The sequence below is a fragment of the Cetorhinus maximus genome, chromosome 6 (assembly GCF_964194155.1).
Source record: "Cetorhinus maximus chromosome 6, sCetMax3.hap1.1, whole genome shotgun sequence".
Taxonomy (NCBI): Eukaryota; Metazoa; Chordata; class Chondrichthyes; order Lamniformes; family Cetorhinidae; genus Cetorhinus; species Cetorhinus maximus.
In genome coordinates, this window is record NC_135884.1 from 101,327,659 (window position 1) to 101,351,554 (window position 23,896).

The 23,896-nt window shown below is 42.1% G+C and overlaps 1 protein-coding gene across 2 annotated transcripts in view; it reads right to left on the reverse strand.

The window, feature by feature from the left end:
- Nucleotides 1–23,896, reverse strand: part of ripor1 (RHO family interacting cell polarization regulator 1) — a 207,758-nt gene that overhangs the window by 132,632 nt on the left and 51,230 nt on the right. The window lies entirely within an intron of this gene.

A 23,896-nucleotide genomic window follows, 5' to 3' on the forward strand; every position in this document is an offset into this window, starting at 1 on the left:
TAGGTCTGTGACTATTATCGTAGCACAAAAAAACACAAGGTCTATTAAGCTTGAAAGTCAAAGGAGTTCCTTACAAAAATATAAAAGCGTTTCTGGTAGTAATGTCTGCAGATTCTTTTTTATTGAGTTGGGAAGAGGGATGAGAATGACACTGATGAAGGGAAACAAATGAAAACCATTTTTTATATTCTCAGACTCTCCAAGGGTGATTATTGCCCATTACTCATGTGTATTATCATAATGGTCAAAAGGCATATCAGAGTTCATTAGGTTACAGTATTAATTACAGACCTCTTAGTTTCACTTGTCATTATTCATTACCCTAGCAACAATACATCACTGGAAGAAACCAGTGTTCCAGAGAGAAAGCCCTCCACTATTAAACGTCATCCTCCAGGACATCACTTCATCACTTGACAACGTAGCCATAAGACCATAAGACATAGGAGCAGAAATTAGACCATTCAGCCCATCGAGTCTGCTCCGCCATTCAATCATGGCTGATAAGTTTCTCAACCCCATTCTCCCGCCTTCTCCCCATAACCTTTGATTCCCTTACCAATCAAGAAGCTATCTATCTCGGTCTTAAATACACTCAATGACCTGGCTTCCACAGCCTTCTGTGGCAATGAATTCCATAGATTCACCACTCTCTGGCTAAAGAAGTTTCTCCTCATCCCTGTTCTAAAAGGTCTTCCCTTTACTCTGAGGCTGTGCCCTCGGGTCCTAGTCTCTCCTACTAATGGAAACATCTTCCCCACATCCACTCTATCCAGGCCTTTCAGTATTCTGTAAGTTTCAATCAAATCCCCCCTCATCCTTCTAAACTCCATCGAGTATAGACCCAGAGTCCTCAAACGTTCCTCATATGTTAAGTCTTTCATTCCTGGGATCATTCTAGTGAACCTCCTCTGGACCCTCTCCAGGGCCAGCACATCCTTCCTGAGATACGGGGCCCAAAATTGCTCACAATATTCTAAATGTGGTCTGACCAGAGCCTTATAAAGCCTCAGCAGCACATCCCTGCTTTTATATTCTAGTCCTCTCGAAATAAATGCCAACATTGCATTTGCCTTCCTGACTACCGACTCAACCTACAAGTTAACCTTAAGAGAATCCTAGACTAGGACTCCCAAGTCCCTTTGCACTCCAGGTTTCTGAATTCTCTCCCCATTTAGAAAATAGTCTATGCCTCTATTCTTCCTACCAAAGTGCATGACCTCACACTTCCCACGTTGTATTCCATCTGCCACTTCCTTGCCCATTCTCCTAACCTGTCCAAATCCTTCTGCAGCCTCTCCGTGTCCTCAATACTACCTGTCCCTCCACCTATCTTTCTATCACCTGCAAACTTAGCCAGGATGCCCTCAGTTCCTTCATCTAGATCATTAATGCATAAAGTGAAAAGTTGTGGTCCCAACACTGACCCCAGCGCAACTCCACTAGTCACCGGCTGCCATCCTGAGAAGGGCCCCCTTATCCCTACTCTCTGCCTCCTGCCAGACAGCCAATCTTCTATCCATGCTAGTACCTTGCCTCTAACACCATGGGCTCTTTTTTTTTTTTACTGAGCAGCCTCCTGTGTGGCACCTTGTCAAAGGCCTTCTGGAAGTCCAAGTAGATAACATCCATTTACTCTCCTTTGTCTAACCTACTCGTTACCTCCTCAAAGAATTCTAACAGATTTGTCAGGCATGACCTCCCCTGGATGAAACCATGTTGACTTTGCCCGATTTTACCATGCACTTCCAAGTATTCTGAAATCTCATCCTTAATAATGGACTCTGAAATTTTACCAACGACCGAGGTCAGGCTAATCGGCCTGTAGTTTCCCGTCTTTTGCCTCACTCCCTTCTTAAACAGGGGGGTTACATTCGCGATTTTCCAGTCCTCTGGGACCCTCCCTGACTCCAATGATTCCTGAAAGATCGCCACTAACGCCTCCACTATCTCTTCAGCTATCTCCTTCAGAACTCTGGGGTGTAATCCATCTGGTCCAGGTGATTTATCCACCTTCAGACCTTTCCGTTTTCCCATCACCTTCTCCTTGGTAGTGGCCACCATACTCACCTCTGCCCCCCGACTCACTTGAACTTTGGGGATGTTATTCGTGTCTTCCACCGTGAAGACTGACGCAAAGTACCTATTCAGTTCCTCCACCATTTCTTTGTTCCCCACTACTACTTCTCCAGTGTCATTTTCCAGCAGCTCAATGTCCACTTTTGCCTCTCTCTTAACCTTTATATATCTAAAAAAACTCTTGCAATCTTCTTTTATATTACTGGCTAGTTTACCCTCATATTTAATCTTCTCCCTCATTTCTTTTTTAGTTGTCCTCTGTTGATCTTTGTAGGCTTCCCAATCCCCTGGTTTCCCACTGCTCTTCGCTGCATTGTATGCTTTCTCTTTAGCTTTTATGCTGTCCCTGACTTCCCTCGTCAGCCATGGTTGCCTCGTCCTCCCTTTAGTATGCTTCTTCTTCCTAGGGATGAATTTTTGCTGTGTCTCCCAAATTACTCCCAGAAACTCCTGCCATTGCTGTTCCACTGTCTTTCCTGCTAGGCTCATCTCCCAGTCAATTCTGGCCAGCTCCTCCCTCATGCCTCTGTAGTTGCCTTTATTCAACTGTAATACCGTTACATCTGATTCCAGCTTTTTCCTCTCAAATTGCAGGGTAAATTCTATCATATTATGGTCACTTCCTCCTGAGGGTTCCTTCACCTTAAGCTCCCTTATCAAATCTGCCTCATTACACATCACTAAATCTAGAATTGCCTGTTCCTTAGTGGGCTCCACCACAAGCTGCTCCAAAAATCCATTTCACAGACATTCCACAAATTCCTTTTCTTGGGATCCACTACCAACCAACCTGATTTTCCCAGTCTACCTGCATATTGAAATCCCCCATGATCACTGTAACTTTGCCTTTCTTACACACCTTTTCTATCTCCTAGTGTATCTTGTGCCCCACATCCTGACTACTGTTTGGAGGCCTGTACATAACTCCCATTGTGGTTTTTTTACCTTTGCGGTTCCTCAACTCTACCCACACAGATTCTACATCATCTGACCCTACACCATTTCTTGCTATCGATTTAATTTCATTTCTTACTAACAAAGCAACCCCACCCCCTCTGCCAACCTGCCTATCTTTTCGATAGGATGTATATCCTTGGATATTTAGCTCCCAGTCCTGATCCCTTTGCAGCCATGTCTCCGTGATGCCCACATCATACTGCAAATTTCAATCTGCGCCACAAGCTCATTTACCTTATTTCATATACTGTGTGCATTCAGATACAACACCTTCAGTCCTATATTTCCTCTCCCCTTTCTCATTGTCATCCCTTTATCTGATGTGCTTGAAGTTAGATTCCTAGCCCTTTCCAAACACTCTGTCCTATTTTGTGTTCTGGAGACTTTAATAGCCTCTCCTGGGCTCTCCTTTCTTTTCATTTTTTCATAATTTTCCATGAAGTTGAATCCACCCCCCCCCCCCCCCCAACACGCTAACCTGCTTTGTTTCCCATTAGTTATACTTCTTGGAGTTTTACCCTTCACCCCCCCCCGCCCCCAACTTTCTAGTTTAAAGTCCTGTTGACCACCCTAGTTACCCTTTTCGCTAGAACATTGGTCCCAGATCGGTTCAGGTGGAGACCGTCCCAACGGTACAGATCCCTCCTGTTCCAATACTGATGCCAGTGCCCCACGAAATGGAACCCCTCTTTCCTGCATCACTCCTTTAGCCACGTGTTTACTTCCCTTATTCTCGCGTCCCTATGCCAATTTGCACTTGGCTCGGGTAGTAATCCGGAGATTATAACCCTTGAGGACCTGTTCTTTAATTTAGTTCCTAGTTCCTGATAATCCCCAAACTGGTCCTCTTAAATCTTACCTATGTTGTTATTCGTCCCGATGTGGACCACAAGAACTGGATCCTCCCCTTCCCTCTCCAATATCCTTTCAAGCCGGTGAGAGATGTCCCTCACCCTGGCACTGGGCAGGCAACATACCATGCGAGACTCTCGATCCAGCTTACAAAGGATGCTATCAATTCGCCTAATTATAGAATCCTCTACAACTACCACTTGTCTTTTTGCTCCCCCCACTTGAACGGCCTCCTGTGCCATGGTGCCGTGGTCAGCTGGCTCATCCTCCAGACAGCCCTCTTCCTCATCCACACAGGGAGCAGGTACCTCTTACCTGTTGGACAAGGTCAAGAGCTGAGGCTCCTCTGTTCCTGAACACAGGATCCCTCTACCTGCCTCACTTGCAGTCACACCCTGCTGACCCTGACCACTGACCGGACTTGAGGTACTTAATCTACCGGGTGTGACCGCCTCCTGAAACAAAGCGTCCAGGTAACTCTCCCCCTCCCGGATGTGCCGCAGCGTCCGGAGCTCGGACTCCACCTCATCAATTCTGAGCCGGAGTTCCTCCAGCAACTTGCTGCAGATGTGGTCACTGCGGCTCGCAATGGGATCTGCCAGCTCCCACATCATACAGCTACAGCACATCACCTGCCCAGCCATCTCTACTTAGATAATTAATTTATTATTGGGCATAAATCACTTTCTATCTCGGAATCTCAAACTCCAGACCTATGCACTTGGACATGAATGCCCTTTTACCGTGTCATGTTAAACCAGTATTCATTGGACAATTAGTCAATTGAAACTGATGAATGCCTTTACATAAATCTGCACCTACTGTACCAAGCAGGAGTTACTGAGTCATCAGGATACCCACGGAGTTAAAAAATACCTTAGACTAATATGTAACAAAAAAAAGCATATAAATGTTAAATACATGACCTGTAAACATGCACACAAACTTTTATAATGGGCCATTTTGGTTCAGAGGAACAGCAAAAGGAACAGGGCCCAATGGCAGGTACTAATACAGAGGCCAACTTACAGTGCAGGATAAGCAATGTTCTGGACACAAATTGTGCTCCTGCTACTGAACCCAAATCTTTGGCAAGTACAGAATCTGAAGCAGTCCAAAGTATCCAACACAAGTTTTGATTTCATCATGAGAAAGAAAAGCATTTCTTATGCTTCAACACTTCATTAATGTGAGACACTCTGGAAGTCCCAAAGAAGTGTACAGTGAACTCCTGTTAATTACAAAGCCACTGGCCACATGAAGAAAAAAATCAAGTTCCTCAATAATTCAAGTTATAGACTTTGAATTAAAAGGGTTTGGTCTCAATCCATGTTTATATCTAGGCAAACACAGACCAATTCGATGCACAGCAAGGTCCTACCCATAATAAATGGGAAAAATTGTTTTTTGGGGTGATGTTGATTCAAGGAGATTATGGGCCACGACACTTGGGGGAATTCCCATCTCCTTTTTCCCTGCCAAATATGGTGACCTAAGTTCCTTTGCAGCCACCTGAATGGCTGCAGCTCCATCAGACTGATTAGCAACATTTGTCAATGGAGCGAAAAGTGCAACTACTACTGCAATCAAGATGACTGATGAGTTTTAAATAAACATCAATGCCCCAAATTACATTGCGGTAATTAAGTTAGGTATCATCACTAATTGTTTGTATGATGCAATGTCAGGAATTTGTTCTCAGAATTCGCTTTTTAGAGTATTTCTACTTGACATCCAACATGGAACACTGGGAATCACAGGGTAAGCTCTTAACTCACTGCTGTGGAGCACTGTGTGCTGCAATATTAAAACACTGTCACATCTATTGCTTTCCATAATACTGTTACACTATTTATATTGTTATGTGCATGTATACCCAAGTGTCCAGGATGCCACATCACTCAACTCCATTACAGTCTCTGTAATGAACAATATATCAGTCTACAGCACATGGTGTAATTTGAGAAATATATTTGAAGTGTAATTATTATTTTGAACTTCTAGGAACCACAGGACATGATATATACTTTGGCACCTTCTGGTTGAAAAGAAAGGCTTATTGAGCCTTCACTATAGATCCCTTGGCTTTTCTTGCTTTTATGCTCTGCTGAGTAATAAGAGTCCTTGCGTTTTTTTATGGTGCATTAGGCAGTAACTCTGCTAATCCACGACCTTCAATTAAAAAGAAGGACAAGTGCAACTCTCTGTGCCACAGGATACAAGACCACACAGAGGCTGCAGTGCAAATATAAAGCAATGGAGCTTCAACTAGATCAGGCAACATTAGACAACAGGACGCCCAGAGACATATTACATCCTAAATTATGCCCATGCTCAATTTTAGTACATTTAGTTGGAGTCTGAGAGGCTATTGCAATCAGTGGACTATGGCAGACATCAAGCTCTGTAAACAATTTACAGGATGTAAACAGTGGTGATCCTAGGGTTTATGTTATTGCACATCATAGCTCGAAAGACCCACGTTACAGTCACCCTTAGAACAAAAATAATTTACGCTTAAGCTTTCATTGCACTATACCAAAAAATGTTTAATAGTAGTGCAGCAAAACCCACCTCATAGGCCTGATCACAATGTTCACCGAAACCACAAAGTCAAGCGCAGTCAAAGCTTTATACTGATCAGACTGGGCATCTCCACATGGAGTAACAATGACCAAGTTTAACTAAGAGAGAGAATAGTGAGGATAAAAGGGAGAGAAATCCCCAACCAACTTCATAAAAGTAGTGTTGAATTCTTCATTGGATACCTCAAGTATTGAAATAAAAAAAAAAGTTTGTGGTTCCTTGGAAGAGACATAAAAGAGATGGACATCAGGTTATTTTGAGTGGCTCAGAGACCCAAATCCTCACAATGGCAATGCAGAGTTTGCCAAGTCAGATAACACAAGTACTACACCTGCACTGGAAGGAAAAGAATAGAAAATCTTTCTATCATTCTACCTGTTATAGCATCATCATTATGTCTTGCCAGGTCCTTCTGATCAATGTAGAGGTCATAGTCAGTGTTGAGTTCCCAGGATTTACAATAGATCACATAAAAGTGCTCATAGGAGAAAAATTCTGTGAGCTGATTAATGTCCTCTTCCAATAAGGCTAGGTTCTGTAGAAGGTTGCTTTTCCTAATTCCTGTACAAGTTATATGCCCTGTCCATGATCTGTTTACTGTGTAAAATATCCTCTGTATGACTGTGGTAATATATCGAGTGTGAAATTCTGCAGCTTCTCTAAGAAACGTCCAGTAAACTTTAAAAGGATGGACTGGCACCAGAAAGTATGCTGCTTTCCACCTGTGTATTCACAACAGTTCCAAGTTAAAAACTTGGCATAAAAAGGAGGGGCAGTTAGCACTAATCCAGTTTTCCCCAACAGAAAGTTAGAGGCCAACATTCAAGGACCACATCTATGGTGGTGCCTCACTCACAGCCTTACTGGATTGGAGGAGGCAATGCCACACTTACATTTCCAAGAGAAGAAAAAAATAGGTTAACAGTAACATGTTCAACTTACACTCAGAGTTTTTCATCTTGGGCATATCACCCAAGGGGAGATATGCTAGGGGAAAATTCTTACAAATATTAAAGGAGATCATGACTTGTCAAACTTTGGGTCAATCGATTGACAGCACTGGTTTGGGACCAGGCTCGTTGACACCTGTACAAGGAGTGAATACAACAATGAAAGAAATAATGTTACTCTGAAAGACAGAACTGTGTTCAAACCACTTCACTAAGAACACATTCTGGGAATCCAATTCAGGAGCAGTTGAGGGCCCAGGCTCTGTGAAAGCCTGTACCATTACAATGCAGCTTTCTGACATTTCAAACAACCAGATCCCAATCTAGATGGAAATGAAATTTAACTGAATTTAATTTGATCCCATTGATCAAATCTGAATTGAATGGATCAAAAGAAAACTGCCACACTTATTGAGGTGTTGGAGGAACAGAGAAGACTACATGGACAAGCAGAACCATTATCTGGCAACAACAATCAAGTCACACATATTTGTGGCATATGTACTTCTGACATACAGCTTGCCTAGCTGCTATGATCAAATCATCAGCTCATCCTGGACGCTTAATTCAGAAATCATTGCCATTCCTAGGGACAAAGTAGACCATTCATAAATGCATACAACGCCAAGAGCTCACATAAGGCCAATAACTCTAGCTTTGTAGCATCTATACAATGAAACATCATTGGGTTTCAAACCAAAATATAGAAATACATAATCAGTTTCAGTGGCTTTTCAAGTGCTCTTTGGACAAAAATAAATCGAGACACATAGTTTCTCTTCTCTCTCCCTTAACATGAAAGTTCCCTCATACATGTGTTGATGCTGCAGAGGCTCTGAGAATAGGCCAACTTATATATCCACCTTCCAGCCAGGGGTTGAGGTATTCATCTTCACTTCCTGCAGACAACTTGAAAGGTCTGGAACTCTCCAATTCTTTGGGTGAAAATGGAGATGGAGAGAAGAGGGGGTATTTGCACTGCCGGTTTCCAACCTGTAGAACTTGAGGACCCAGTACCAACCATATTTTAAACTATCAAATCTTCCAGAATCGACATCCCGGAACACAAGTGTTTCAGGAACCAATGACCCAAACACTCCACTGACCCCAATATAAAAGCTGCTTTACAATGGCCTGGAACCTAGGTCTAGGACTGTGCTACCAGTTCAGCGACTAGGAATAAACAAATGTCAAAGCCCATTTAAGCTTTTAAGCCACATCTTTGGTCTACAATACAAACACATTAAGACCTGGCATAAAGTCCAATTCAATGCTGCTTGCAGCTCCAGTACTGCAGAGGTCCTCAGCAAGGATGTGCTACAATTGTACAGTAACAAAGCAGCTTGAGAGCACAAGAGGAAACCCACTGACCCTGTGATATACAAAGGATCTATTAAAAGTGGTGTTTGACAATCTAGAATTCCATCCGTTATTGGGCTTTAGCTTTTACAGTTACTGTCACAAACATTTCTCTATCGAGGAGCCAAGTGTTATCAGACATTCACCACATCCACTGGCTCCACTACCCCCCCCCCACCGTTCAGAGCTTTACTGAAAACTTGCCATCTGTGCATGTGCCTGGCTATGCTATGGCTTTCCTAAACAGGGGAGTGGGCTGAGCACAGGAAGAGCCAGCGATTTATTATTCAAGCAGAAACAGAGTCAGTCCCTTGTTTCAGTTCTTCTCTGGAACTCATCACTGTCAGGGTAAGGAAGGAAACTTCAGATCCCAGGAAGATAGTTCACCATTTCGCAGCACTTCTTATTTGTTTATTGTAGCAGTGCTTGGAGTTGGGGATCATTTTATAGTTTCTGCGATTATATCTAAATGTGTATTTCTCAAGTTCAAAGTACCACTGTATGGGACACCGGCCTTAACCTTTTAAGGGGCTGCAGAGTTCAGTGATCAACCCGCTATCTTAAATGAAAATAAAAATTTCACTGGCAGGGCTGCAGTCAGACTGGCCAACATCAAGACTTAGAAGGAAAAGGAAGTTAAAAACTTTTGTATCCCAATTTGCTCCTCTGAGCCCACGACAGGAGACAGGGGCTGAATATGAGATTGGGTATCGGGCCAGCATCCGTGCTGTGCAGTCAGAACTTGCAGGTTCCATATTGTGCCTCATTTCCTTTTTACAGTTCAAATGTACCTCCAACCTCCTGTTTCTGGGCCAGTGCTGAGCCAGTTAGAAACACAAATCTGCAGGCCATCCTGTCCTGGGTGGGAGAGGGCCACAGCATGGTAAGGAACTTGGAAAAATGGGTCAATTAGGAGTTTATTTAGGTGTAGGACTTGGTTCAAACCCAACTCAGGAGAGGCTAGCACTGCAAACTGGAATCAAGGAAACGCTGCATTATTGCAAGTGCTGTTGGAGGGCAGGTGTACATACAAAAATCTTTAAAAGGTGACCAGACAAATTGGGAAGCCTTTTTGAAAAAGTATATGAGGTCCTTGGTTTTATTAATAAAGGAAGGGAGAGTGCAGAAATAGTAGTCAGGGATTCTATAGTTAGGAGAGCAGGCAGGCGTTTCTGTGGCTGTAGACGTGACTCCAGGATGGCACGTTGCCACCCTGGTGCCAGCGTCAAGGACGTCACACAGCAACTGCTGGACAATTTTTTTGAGAGAGGGTGAACAGCCAGAAGTTGTGGTTCACATTGGGACCAATGATTGAGGTAGGAACAGAGATGGGGTCCTGAAAGCAGATTTAAGGGAATTAGGAAGGGAATTAAAAAGCAGGATCTCAAGGCCATAATCTCAGGATTACTCCCAGTGCTTTGTGCTAGTGAGCAAAGGAATAGGAAGACTGAACAGTTCACCACATGGCTGGAGAAATGGAATAGGAGGGAGTGCTTTAGATTTCTGAGGTATTGGAACCGGTTCTGGGGCATGTGGGATCTGTACAAGGAGGGCCGATTACACCTCAACAGGACTGGGGTTTATGTTCTCGTGGGGAGGTTTGCTAGTGCTGTTGGGGAAGGTTTCAACTAGATTGGGAGGGGGATGGGAACCTGAGGGAAATTCAGAGTGGAGAGGAGAGTACTGGCAGTGGGAAGTAGAGAAGTATCAATTGATAACGAGGATAAATCAGAAAGTAGTATCAAGATAGATAGAATACTTGGAGAGTTTGATAGAATTAGAGTAGGCAATAGCAAGTCATTAGATGGGTCAGAGAAAGGGGGAAAGTAAAAACGCCTAAATCAGGGCTGATGTGCATGTATGTGAATGCACGGAGTGTGGTTAATAAGATTGGTGACCTGCAGGCACAGGTTGACAAATGAAATTATGATATTATTGCTATAACAGAGGCCTGGCTCAAAGGAGGGCAGGACTGGGTATTAAATATTCTTAGGTACAAGGTGGTTTAGGAGAGACAGGGAGGGAAGAAAATGGAGTTTGTGGGTGGTGGTGGGGTGGGGGGCGGGTTTGCTGTGGGGTGCCAATATTGATTAAAGATGGCATTACAGTGATGGAGGGAGAGGGATTCTCAGAGGGGTCAAGGACTGAATCCCTCTGGTTAGAGGTATGGAATGAAAAATGTGCAATGACGTTGATCAGTGTAGTATATAGGCCACCAACTAATGGAAGGGATATAGAGAAACAAATTTGCGAAAAAATTAGAGGGGTGCAAAAATTATAGAGTAATCATAATGGGGGAATTCATTAACCAAACACAGAGTGGGATAAGAATAGTACAAAGGGACGAGAGAGGCGAGAGTTCCTGGAATGTGTTCAAGATAATTTTCTGCAGCAATACGTTTCGAGTCCAACAAGAGGACATGCACTTTTGGACCTGATTCTGGGGAATAAGTTGGCCTAAGTGGATCAAGTATCAGTGCGAGAGCCTCGAGAGGACAATGATCATTGTATCATTAGGTTTAGGTTGGTCATGGAAAAGGACAGGGCACAATCCAGAGCACGGATAATGAATTGGAGGAAAGCCAACTTCGATAGGATGAGAATGTATCTGAGTCAAGCAAGTTGGAATCAAATGTTGGCAGAAAGGATGGTGGCTGAACAATGGGCCACCTTCAAAGAAAAGGTATTGCAGGCAATGTCAAGGTATATTCCCTTGAAGGGGAAAGGTAGGACAAATAAATCCAGAGCACCCTGGATGGCAAAGGAGATAGAGGTGAAAATGAAAAGGAAGAAATGCGCATACGACAAGTGTTAGGTAGAAAATACAAAGGAGAATCAGGCTGAATATTGAAGGACCAGAGGGGAAGTGAAAAAAACTAATAAGAAAAGCAAGGAGAGAGCATGAAAAGAGATTGGCTGTTAACATAAAAGGGAATCCCAAGGTCTTCTACAAGCATGTAAATAATAAAAGGGTGGTAAAAGAAAGAGTAGGGCTGATTAGAGACAAAAAAGGTATTGCATGAGGAGATTGGAGAAATAGTGGAGGTATTGAGCGAGTACTTTGCATCTGTCTTTACAAAGAAAGATGATGCTACCTAGGCAGAGGTGAGAGAGGAGGTAACTGGTAAACTAGAAGAATGTACAATTGAGAAGGTGGACGTGTTAGAAAGGCTATCTTTACTTTAAATAGATAAGGTACCAGGACTGGATGAGATGCAACCAAGGGTACTGAGTGTGGAAATTGCAGAGGCACTACTGATGATCTTCCAGCCTTCCTTCGACACAGGGGTGGTTCCAGAGGGCCGGAGAATTGCGAATGTTATACCCTTGTTCAAAAAGGGGTGCAAGGATAAAGCTGGGAACTACAGATCAGTCAGTTTGACCTCATTGGCATGGAAGCTTCTGGAAACTATAGTTGGCAATAAAATCAATAGTCACTTAGAGAAGTGCAGGATAATTAAGAAAAGCCAGCATGGATTCATTAAGGGAAAATCATGTTTAACTAATTTGCTGGAGCTTTTTGAGGTGGTAACAGGGAAGGTTGATAAGGGAAACACTGTTGATGTAGTATTTATGGATTTTGAAAGGACATTTGATACAGTGCCACACATCAGATTTGTGAGCAAAATTCTAGGTCATGGAATAAAAGGGAAAGTAGGCACTTGGATAAGAAATTGGCCGAGTGACAGGAAACAGTCGGGATAAATGGTTGTTTTTCCAGATTGGAGGAAGGTTTGCAGCGGAGTTCCCCAAGAGTCAATGTTGGGACCTTTGCTCTTCCTGACATTCATTAATGACCTAGACTGTGGCGTGCAGGGCGCAATTTCAAAATTTGCAGATGATATGAAGATTGGAAATGTTGTCAACTGTGATGAGGATAGTATTGAACTTCAAAAGGATACAGACATGTTGGTTGATTGGGCAGACAAGTGGCAGATGAAGTCCAATGTAGAGAAGTGTGTGGTGATCTATTTCAGGAGGAAGGATATGGAGAGACAGTATAAAAAAGGGAGAGACTCTAATGAAAGTGCAGGAACAGAGGGACCTCAGTGTATATGTACATTAGTCATTGAAGGTGGCAGAACATGTTGAGAGGGCAGTTAACAAAGCATATAGTATCTTAGGCTTTATTAATAGGAGCATTGAGTACAACACTAAGGCGGTTATGTTGAATTTGCAAAAGACACTAGTTAGGCCTCATCTGGAGTACTGCGTCCAGTTCTGGGTGCCATACTTGAGGAAGGGCGTGAAGACATTGGAGAGAGGACAGAGGAGATTCACAAGAATGATTCCACGGATAAAGAACTGTAGCTATGAGGGTAGATTGGAGAGGTTGGTACTGTTTTCCTTGGAGAAAAGGCAGCCGAGAGGAGATCTGATAGTGGTATTCAACATCCTGAGGGGTATGGACAGGGTAAATATTGAGAAACTGTTCCCACTCAAGAACTGGAGGGCACAGATTCAAAGTAATTGGCAAAATGTGATGTGAGGAGACATTTTTTCACTCAGAGGGCGGTTGGAGCCTGGAACAAACTTCCCGAAAAGGTGGTGGAGGCAGGATCAATCGAGGTATTCAAAAGGGAATTGGATTGCTACCTGAAAAAAAAAGAATGTGCAAGGTTACGGGGATAAAGGGGAGTGGGACTAGGTGGAATGCTCTTTCAGAGATCCAATGCATGGGCTGAATAGCCTCCTTCTGCATTGTAAAGATTCTGTGATTCCTCATGTTAATGATTCTCTCCTGACTGACACCATTTCAACTTTGAAGACATTACAACCTGAGAAAAGGCCATTAAAGGATGATTGCTATTTTACAGAGACTCTTGTACTAAAATCCAACATAAACAAATTTAAGCACTTTATCATGTGGGGTATTACTATTGGACAATTAACTGTAGCTATTTGTCAACGCTATTGCACTCTCCCAGGCAAGTGATTTAAAACAAAACTGATAGGCAGGCTATGATTCACCCAGTTTCAGCATGCTAATATTTTTAGATTTTTAAAAAGAGAAACTGTACCACATCTGTAAAATGATTTGGATTACATTTACAAGAATTACAAGTCCATTCATTTGGTAGTCATCATATAGCAACTTACGTAATCAACAATGATGATTTGATATTAATCACAACTAACAATGAGTGACTAATGTTTTCCTTGCATGATTAGTATCTGTGAAGAACTTAGAAACAGTACAAGTGAACTTAGTGTGTTCATAGGGTTTACAGAAGTACACACCCATAGCTGTGTACCACACTGCATTCCAGAGCTGAAATTGTTACAGAAAGCTATTCAGCTATTTACTTTCTGGTGAAGGACATGCTCTCAGGTCACTCTCCTTGCACCACTCCATCAAGCAGATGGAATGTGCTTCTGTGGTCAGAAGCACAGTTCTGGGCCACTAGCGAGGCCATTTTGCCTGCATAACAATCTTCCAGTGAGCAGTCATCTTCCAATTCCCCTACCTCCAAGAGCAACACAAGATGCAATTGAATCTTGAGGGAGGGTTGATGGAGAGAGAACAGGGTAAGAGGAAACAAAAAAAAAATTCTTGTGTATTTCATGACAATTCATTTAAAACACAGCACCTTGTATGCTAATGATTGGTTGAGTGCTGGAAGACCATGAAAGGAATTTGTAACTTCACAATTTTAAATTCAAAATCAACATTTTTTTCTACTTATCAAAATGATAAAAGTTTTCTTCCTCCAAAATTTTCATGGAACACTATTGATCTCTTGCATGCTTTGTACAAAGCTGAAGTTTCCACTTAACTGTCTGAAGTTACTGGCCAACCACATTACGAGTCAAGAGCAACTAAAAAGGCCTGGCTGGATTGCTTAACCTTGTACATTCTAACCTATTTGATTAATTTACTGAGGGACAGTAATTAATGATTAAATCTCCAAACTAGCTAGCAAATCTCTAGAATATTGATCCAATACCACTGATGAACGCTAATCACCTCCCTCAGTATTAAACAAGAAATCTAAAAAGATTTTCTTATATGAAGCACCCAGAAGATTTTAAGTTTAAATAGTTTCTCTCTCAGCTTCTCCTCCCCCACAGTTGTTGCCAAGGGTATGGTTCAATGGTCACTGACATTCCTCTGATACCTTTTCCAGTTAACCACTCTTCAAGCATTAACCTAAGCAGGTGGCTTCTCTGGGCTATTTAATAATGAAGGGCACAGCCAGACCCAATCCTGACCTACACAGTACACACTTTATAGTGGGAGTACTCAGCCATAAATAGCAGCAAAAGCCACTGTTAAATTTTCCACTTAGTGGCAGTAAAACCAATTACAGGATAGGAAATTCTCAGTTAGACACTCCTTGTCTTTGTTAAGAAAGGGACCCAATGGTGTGAATGAATTTCAAACTCCAGGGCTTTGTAGGGTAGAATACAGTCATCAGTTACTTTTTGTCACTGAGTATGAGATCATTCACTAATCTGGCTTCTCCTGACTTGATTCAAAATCCAAATGATAGATCAGTAAATAAAAACCTTACAACAGCCAAAGGAGGAGGAAACACTCCTAAAGTCACTTCCTCTGCACTCTATTGTCTAGTCTCATTACTCTTACTTCCTGGCACGGAGGGAGAAAGTTTTGGGAATGTTATCATCAGTCTAAAAACATGCAAAATGTGAAGTTTCATATGTTAAAGTCACAGCCCAACTCCCAGCTTAGGTCACCAGGTCCCTACCTACCCAGCCACGTTTTGGAAGTTGTCTCAGTGTCAGCTACTCGATATTGAAAATGAGCTCAAATATTTTGGCATGATTCTTTCAGTAAGGAAAATATCTTAGCACCACTGTCTGTACTCCAGTCCTTCTTCATATTAATCTTCAAATAAGATCGGCTGGTTACCTCCGCCACTGAAGGTAGATAGGGGTAATGTTTTTACCCGTTATATTGTTTACAGACAAACAGATTCTCTCAAAAACTAAGAGGCGGATTTCAACAAAACGTGGTACACAGAGAGGGTATGGCCCAATGAAGAACAGCTTAAAAAATTCCAGTATCCGTATGTGAACTAAAGGATCTATTAGCATTGGGAGATAGGGCAAAAATCACTTTTTTTTTGGAAACGTAGTGGATTGTTTTATTTAGACTGTTGTTGATTACTCACATTTTGACAGCTGTGACAATTTCACCATAGCAGCTGAGGGAACCCATAACATCTAAAACAGAGTTTTTCAAGCAGGTTGTTGGATGTGGATTAGCCTGAAGCCCCTTCAGTGAGATGGAAACTCTTAATAAAAGCATATCTTTTTTTCAACTTTGCAGTTACAGAACATCAACCAGGCAGGGGGAAGCCTCAAGTAAGAGCTGTGTAATTGTAATAGTGATGAGTTAACACAGAGTGGTGGAGATAAAAGTGCTCTACTGAGTGTCCTCTCCATTTGTTATTGATTCCTTTTAAAAAAGAAAAGCCCTGCTGCATGCCTACCAAAATCAAAGAGTCATGTTGTTAGGAAAAGGCATCAGTAAAGTGGTAAAGGTTCTATTAACAATCAATTGCTGTGGAGATGAATCAGTCCTAGAAATATCAGGATGTCTAAAAGCACAAAGTCCTCCCATTCTGCACAGCAAAACAAGAATGGAAGAACATTGTGCACCGTGATAACACATATAACCCCGACTCCAACGATGTTTTTACTCTACCATACAAGATCTTACAGTTTTGTTTCAGGTGGGGCTACAAGATGCTGCTCTCAGAGAAAGAGAGAATGATTAACATTAAAAGGACTGCAGGTTGGTGCTCAACTCTTGGAACCAGCACACAGTGGGGCACTGGCAGTAAGAGCAGGTAGAATTGATGCACTCAGAACATAAAAGCTCAAATCGGAATTAAAAACATAGTAAAATTTTGAAATTGCCAATGTTAAAACCTGTATGTTTCCCACCTATATCCCATTTGAGATTTCTAAACAGTTACACCAGTTCTACCTAGCTGCAGTATATTATAAAAAGAGCTAAGAAGCCGGAAGAGAGCAAGATACAGACAGCACAGCAATGTACTGCTGCACAAAGTACGAGGCACTGAATGTTTCAGATTCATTGGCTAAATGAGATTAAACAACTGGGCAACGTACAATCATCATGGTACAGTAAGCAACCGCAGTTTGACATGATATAAGGCCATGTGAAAAAGAATCATTAAGACCTGGTGGAAAAGCAATTAATTGAAATATCAACTATTGAGTGAACACTTCAGAAGGAAGGATCACCAGGAGAAAGGAACAACCTACACAAACTAGATTCATCCTGCATGCATTAATGGAAATATAATGAAGTTACACACAATGGACGGTAATATACGTTGTGAACTATTGGGGATATTTTAAGAATGAAGCATTTTACTTCTCTCTTTCAGATGCCCTTGCACATGAGTGAAGGCAGCTAATTGATAACCCATTCCTATCCCCCGGCAGGTTTTCATTTAACCATTACAATGTCCAAGTGCACACCTCAGATCCTGTGACAGTGGGATTTGGCCACTGTTTAGCATCTGCTCCAATAAGGCTGAAGGGACTAGTTTTGTTTGGCATTAATCTGCTTTTAATGAGCATTAAGGATTGGAGAAACTCTCAGAACCAAGAGAATTTGTGGCAAAACGTCAATTAAACATTATTATTTTGTTGTAGTAACATTACTATGACCCAGAAAGGGTTAAAGGATCTCATCCATCAAACAGACAACTTAATTTCATCTTTACACACAGATTGGCAGAAGTGAGATTAGTCAAGGAGTGTAAAAGAGTCATATATTAGTGATTGAAAACTGACTAGCTGCAATTTCTGATACTGCACATGTGTGCTCAGGTACCAAAATACTCAGTTCCATCCCTTAACATGCCCATTAACTAATTAATTCAGAATAGAAACAAAATATTTGGGTTATTCAAAATGCAGTCACCTGCCATCATGCAGATATGCCAATGCAGGTGAGCAAAAGCTGACCCAAAAGCTTCAAATATCTCTGAAAATAGGCAGTGTGTTATCCTTCATCTTGGCACAAAGTGCAATAATCCACAGGCTTATTGTGAGAGGAGAGATGTGGGAAACGAGGAGGGGGAGTTATATCAAAAGTAGTTAAAATACAATAAAGCAATTCAAGTTCAAAAATGGAGGTTTAATGTCTCAAAACTGGCAACCTTGGGACCAAGGCTGTGCCGGATTTCAGATTTTGCTGGATTTCGTGTTGGGCGGTTCGGGTCAAGCTGGGTTGGGTTGTGTCAAGTGTGCTCAGGGCACAGGAACAATCCGGCACGCAAGAGGCAGGGGGATAAGCAGTCAGGTGCCACACTGTGCCAATGCAGTGAATTGCCCAGCTAAGTTTTTAAAAATTTTACCCAACTAAAATTAATGCATGTCACATCTAAAAAAGTCAGATTTTTGGACAACTCCGGTTTTTGGACAGCCAGGTCTGAGACACTGTACCTGTACTTATCAATAAAGTGAGTAATTTAATATATAGCTAATCAATTGCTTTTTCAATTAATTGGTATAATTTACATACAATCTAATTACAAGTTTAAATTTTGTATAGTATGAAGTTATCTTAAATATTTAAAACAAAATATTGCTTAAGCATAAACAACAAAGCTCTCCCTTCAATATTTTTGTTACAATTTACAGCTAATCTAATCAAATGCTGGGAAAAGATGTTAACTTGTTTGCTTGAGTGTTTCTTACCAAAACCATGGAGTGTCATTGGGAGGGACACTTCCTTCTTCCTCATGCCACCCTGTCTGCTCAGTGTCCAGGGAGGAGCTGTGCTTGGCAGGCCAAGGGATGGCTGCCTTCAGCTGGGAAGTGCTTTGGAGCCTGAGTTAGTCTCGTGGAGATGCTGCTTTTAGCTTGGAATCTCCCAGTCTCCCAGACATCCTCTCAAGTGGGTTGACCGAATGCTTTCTGGTGATCGGATGAACTGGGAACACAACATCCCGAAACCAGGCCAGTACAAAGCTGTGACTGCCACACTGCATCAGCCTGGGAAAACGTTACCAGCATCCCAGCTTTTGTCTTTGGCCCTCTGCTCCCTTCTCCCAGTGACCTAGCATTCTCTGCTCACTAGCTGGGATGCATCCCAGACATAAGAAGCTGGAGCTGGAGTCAGACATGTGACACTTTGACCCTACTCCACCATTCAATAAAATCATAGCTAATCTGCTACCTCAACTCCACCTTCCTGCATTATCCTCATATCTGTTGATTTTCAAAAATCTATCGACCTGTGCCTTGAACGACTGAGTATTGACAGCCTTCTGGGACAGAAAATTCCAAAGATTCACGACTCTTTGGGTGAAGAAATTTCTCATCTCAGTCCTGAATTTCCAACCCCTTTTTCTGACACAGTGACCCCATGTCCTAGAGGGCACATTCCTCCAACCAAAACAAGCAAAGCAATTGAGAACTCGAAAACAAAAATTACAATTAGTTCCCCTGGCAAAAAAATCCCAGTTTTGTTCTTCACTTCAATCCCAGTTACTGAAGGTGTAACTCACAGGAAGCTCTCCAGTATGCCCATTATAAATTAGCTGTGGTGACTCATATGGTGACCTCTGTAGCACACAGTTGAATCTTTCTAAACTTGCTCATGGGATGTGAGCATCGGTGGCAAGGCAAGCATTTGTTGCCCATCACCAATTGCTCTCGAGAAGGTAGCAGTGAGCTGCAGACCAGGTGGTGTAGGTACACCTAGGGTGGGAGTTCCAGGATTTTGACCCAGTGACAGTGAAGGAACAGCGACATGGTTCTAAGACAGCTTCTCAAGGGCAGTTAGGGATGGGTCACAAATGCTGGCCTTGCCAGTGATGCTCACATCCCATGAATGAATTTAAAACTGAAGATGGTGTGTGGCTTGGAGGGGAGCTTGCAGATGGTGATGATCCCATGTACCTGCTGCCCTTGTTCTTCTAGGTGGTAGGGGTTGCATTTGTGGAAGGTGCTGTCAAAGGACCCTGGAGTTGTTGCAGCGCATCTCATAGATGGTATACAGTGCAGCAATGGTGGAGAAAGTCAATATTTATGGTGGCGGACAGGCTACCAATCAAGCTGTTCAACTGTGCACTGCAGAGATCACCACATGAGCCACCACGGCTAATTTATAACAGGCATGCTGGAGAGCTTCCTGTGAGTCCCACCCTTCAGTAAGTGGGATTGAAGTGAAGAACAAAACTGGGCTGCTTTGTCCTGGATGGTATTGAGCTCGAGTGCTGTTGAGCCACACTCATCCAGCCAAGTGGGGAGTATTCCATCACACTCCTGACTTGTGCCTTGTAGATGATGGACAGGATTTGGGGAGTCAGGGGGTGAGTTACTTGGCACAGGATTCCTAGGCTTTGACCTGCTCTCGTAGCCACCTATTTATATGGCTAGTCCAGTTCAGTTTCTGGTCAATGGTAACCCCCAGGGTGTTGATTTTGGGTTATTCAGCAATGGCAATGCCATTGAATGTCAAGGGGTGATGGTTAGATTCTCTCTTGTTGGAGATGGTCATTGCCTGGCACTTGTCTGGCACTAATGTTACTTACCACTTGTTAGCCCAAGCCTAGATGTTGTCCAGGTCGTGCTGCATTTGGACATGGACTGCTTCAGTATCTGAGGAGTCATGAATGGTGCTGAACATTGTGCAACCATCAGCGAACATCCCCACTTCTGACCTTATGATGGAAGCAAGGTCATTGATGAAGCAATTGAAGATGGTTGTGCCTAGGACACTGCCCTGGGGAACTCCTGCAGTGATACCCTGTAGCTGAGATGGTTGGTCTCCAACAACCACAACCATCTTCCTTTGTACTAGGTATGACTCCAAACAGTGGAGCGTTGTCACCCCAATTCCCATTGACTTCAATTTTGTTAGGGCTCCTGTGCAGAAGTGGCCCTGGCAGAACCCAAACCGAATGCCAGTGAGCAGGTTATGGCTGAGTAAGTGGCACTTCACAGCATCATCAACAACGCTCCATCACTTTTCTGCTGATTGAGAATAGATGGATGGTGGCGGTAACTGACCAGATTGGATTTGTCCTTTTTTTTATGGACAGGACATAACTGGGCAGTTTTCTACATCGTTGGGTAGTTGCCAGTATTGTAGTTGTACTGGAGCAGCTTGGCTAAGGGCATGGCTAGTTCTGAAGCATAGGTCTTCAGCACTGCTGCTGAGATGTTGTCAGGGCTTATAGCCTTTGCTTTATCCAGTGCACTCTGCCATTTCTTGATATTGTGAAGTGAATCGAATTGGCTGAAGCTCAAAAAAAGCTGAAAACAAAGAACTTACATTTATATAGTGCCTTTCACAACCTCTGGATATCCCAAAGCACTTTACAGCCATTTAACTACTTTCTGAATTGTAGACACTGTTGTAGTGTAGGAAGAACAAGGGCACCAGATAAATAGGAAAACCACCACCTAGAAGTTTTCTCTCCAAGTCACTCACCATCCTGACTTGGAAATATATCGCTGTTCCTTCACTGTCACTGGGTCAAAATCCTGGAACTTCCTTCCTAACAGCATTGTGGGTGTAGCTACACCATATGGACCGCAGCAGTTCAAGAAGGCTGCTCACCACCACTACATTCTCAAGGGCAACTAGGGATGGGCAATAAATGCTGGCCCAGTCAGCGAAGCCCATGTCCCATGAATGAATAAAAAAAAACATGGGAACCAATTTGCACAAAGCAAGCTCCTACAAACTATCCAATGGTCAGGTTTTAGTGTTATTCATTGACGGATGAACATTTGCCAAAACACAGGGAGAACGTCTCTGCACCTCTTTGAAATAGTTTCATGGGATCGTTTATGTCCATTGGAGATGGCAGATGGGACCTCTGTTTAACATCTCATCCAGAATACAAAACCTTCAAGTTAACCCATTAAGTCTGCTCTCTCCACAGTCCATGCAAGAGTACCTGAGCCATGGACATTTCTTCCCACAACCCCACCCCGCTTCCTTAAATGATTGCAACTTATGAACAAAACAGACCAAACAATCTGTTCAAATACTGCAAGGCCTGTAGAGTATTAGAGCTTCATTACACGTCTCTTCTAAAAAAAAGAGGAAAACCTGAAGAGAAAAATATTATAATCGGTGAAAGGTGAATTCAGTGACAGCCTCAAGTTGATTAAAAGTGCAACACAGGACTTGATGGGTTGAGAATTGGAAAAAGGTGGGAGATTGTGCATTAAAACGAGCGTTTCATATAGTTCCTTGATGCTGGCGTATTCTAGGAATTTAACTGCATGCTTTCATGTGATGATGATCCTGAAGTAATTATCCAAGTTTTGCTTCTACAAAAGTAAATCTGTTTTCTTAGTGATCATCCTCCAAATACTAATTTTTAAAATGTCTCCGTCAGTGATCACAGATTAAGCATTTTAATGACTCGTGCAGCATTATATCTCAATTTTAATTCATTCCTGAACATCATAAGCAAGGTTGACATTAGATTTTGCTTTACTCAGTAAATGTCAACCATGACACACTTTTCCACAAGGTGGTACTAAAGAAGTTTTTTTCCATTTGCTAAACAAAAGTAATCCTTCAAAATGAGTTCTTATGATTAAGCAAAAATTCCAATGGTTGAGTCAGAATGAGAATATGACTGAATCATTTAGCTATATAAAGCAACAGGAATAAAAAGTGGGAGCTGCAGCTGCTCTAAGCCACTAGAAGCCATTTTCCACAGACTGCATTCACAGTCAAACTAAACTTCAGGTGAACTAGATAAGTGTTTGCCAATTCTGAACAATATTTACATTTTTTTCTAGTCTGCAGAGATCAGATATAAATCATGCAGCTGAAAAAGAATCAGTTTGCTCTTTCTTCAGGTAGTCAACTCCAATGTTGACCATTAACTGTTAAACCTTTTTGGATTATCTGGGCAATCAGCAGACAGCACTAAGTCACAACAGATGCTTCACTGAATGTCAATACTGAATTTGACAAACACTTCATGCATCTTAGAATTCTTAAGTTACACAATCTCCTTCACATTTTTGTTATACACTGTAATCATCTGGACTGCATTCACTGTGAAACATTTGATTTCACACTTCAGACTGACATCACTAGGGAAAAAGCCAGACAACAACTCAGGATACAGTTCACTATTGTGGGAGGACATTTATTTCTGACTGGGAAGTGATATGACCAATAACTAAAAATGATGCAATAGTGTGTACATAGAGTAATTAATAGAATGAAGGAAGTCGCCTGGAGCCAACTGATCTTTCACACAAAAGAACAAATGGACTTGCATTTACTTAACTCCTGCTAATTCAGTAATTTTTTTGTAGTGAAAAATGATTAAAACATTTAAACAATGTAAATATAACACCGTAAAATGGAAATTTAATGCTAAAAAAATTCAGATAATTTGAATTAAAATTTATAGTCACATATCAATTTATCCTCAGAACATCATATAACAGTTCACAACCATTGAATTACCTCTGAAGTGTAGTCACTTATGTACATAAACATAAATCAAGTAAATGAGTATGCACTCAATAATTAAAATGGCAGGAGTAAGAACATGGGAAATAAGGCAGGTACACCGTTTGGCTCTTCAAGCATGCTCTGCCATTCAATAAGATCATGGCTAATCTTCCATCTCAAGCCCTCTTTCTCGCACTATTTCCATATCACTTAGCTCCCAAAACTCCCCATATCCCTTTGCCCCCAAACATCTCCCGACCTCTGGCTTGAATATACTCAATGGCCAAGAATCCACAGCTCTCTGGGGTAGAGGATTGCAAAGATCCACAACCATTTGAGTGAAGAAATTCCCTCTCATTTAATTCTAAATAGTCAGCCCCTTATGCTGAGCTATGTGATCTTATGTTCTAGATTCCCCCACTAGGGGAAACAAATGAACATGCATACACATGAACTAGGAGCAGGAGAAGGCCACTTGGATAAGATAATAGCTGATCTGACTGTATCCGCCTATCCATCCCCATTAGCCCTTCATTCCCTTGCTTATCACGAATCTATCTACCTCTGCCTTTCATTGAAAACATTCAAAGACTCTGCTTCCACTGCCTTTTGAGGAAGGGAGTTCCAAAGACTCACAACCCTCAAGAGAAAAATTTCTTCTCAT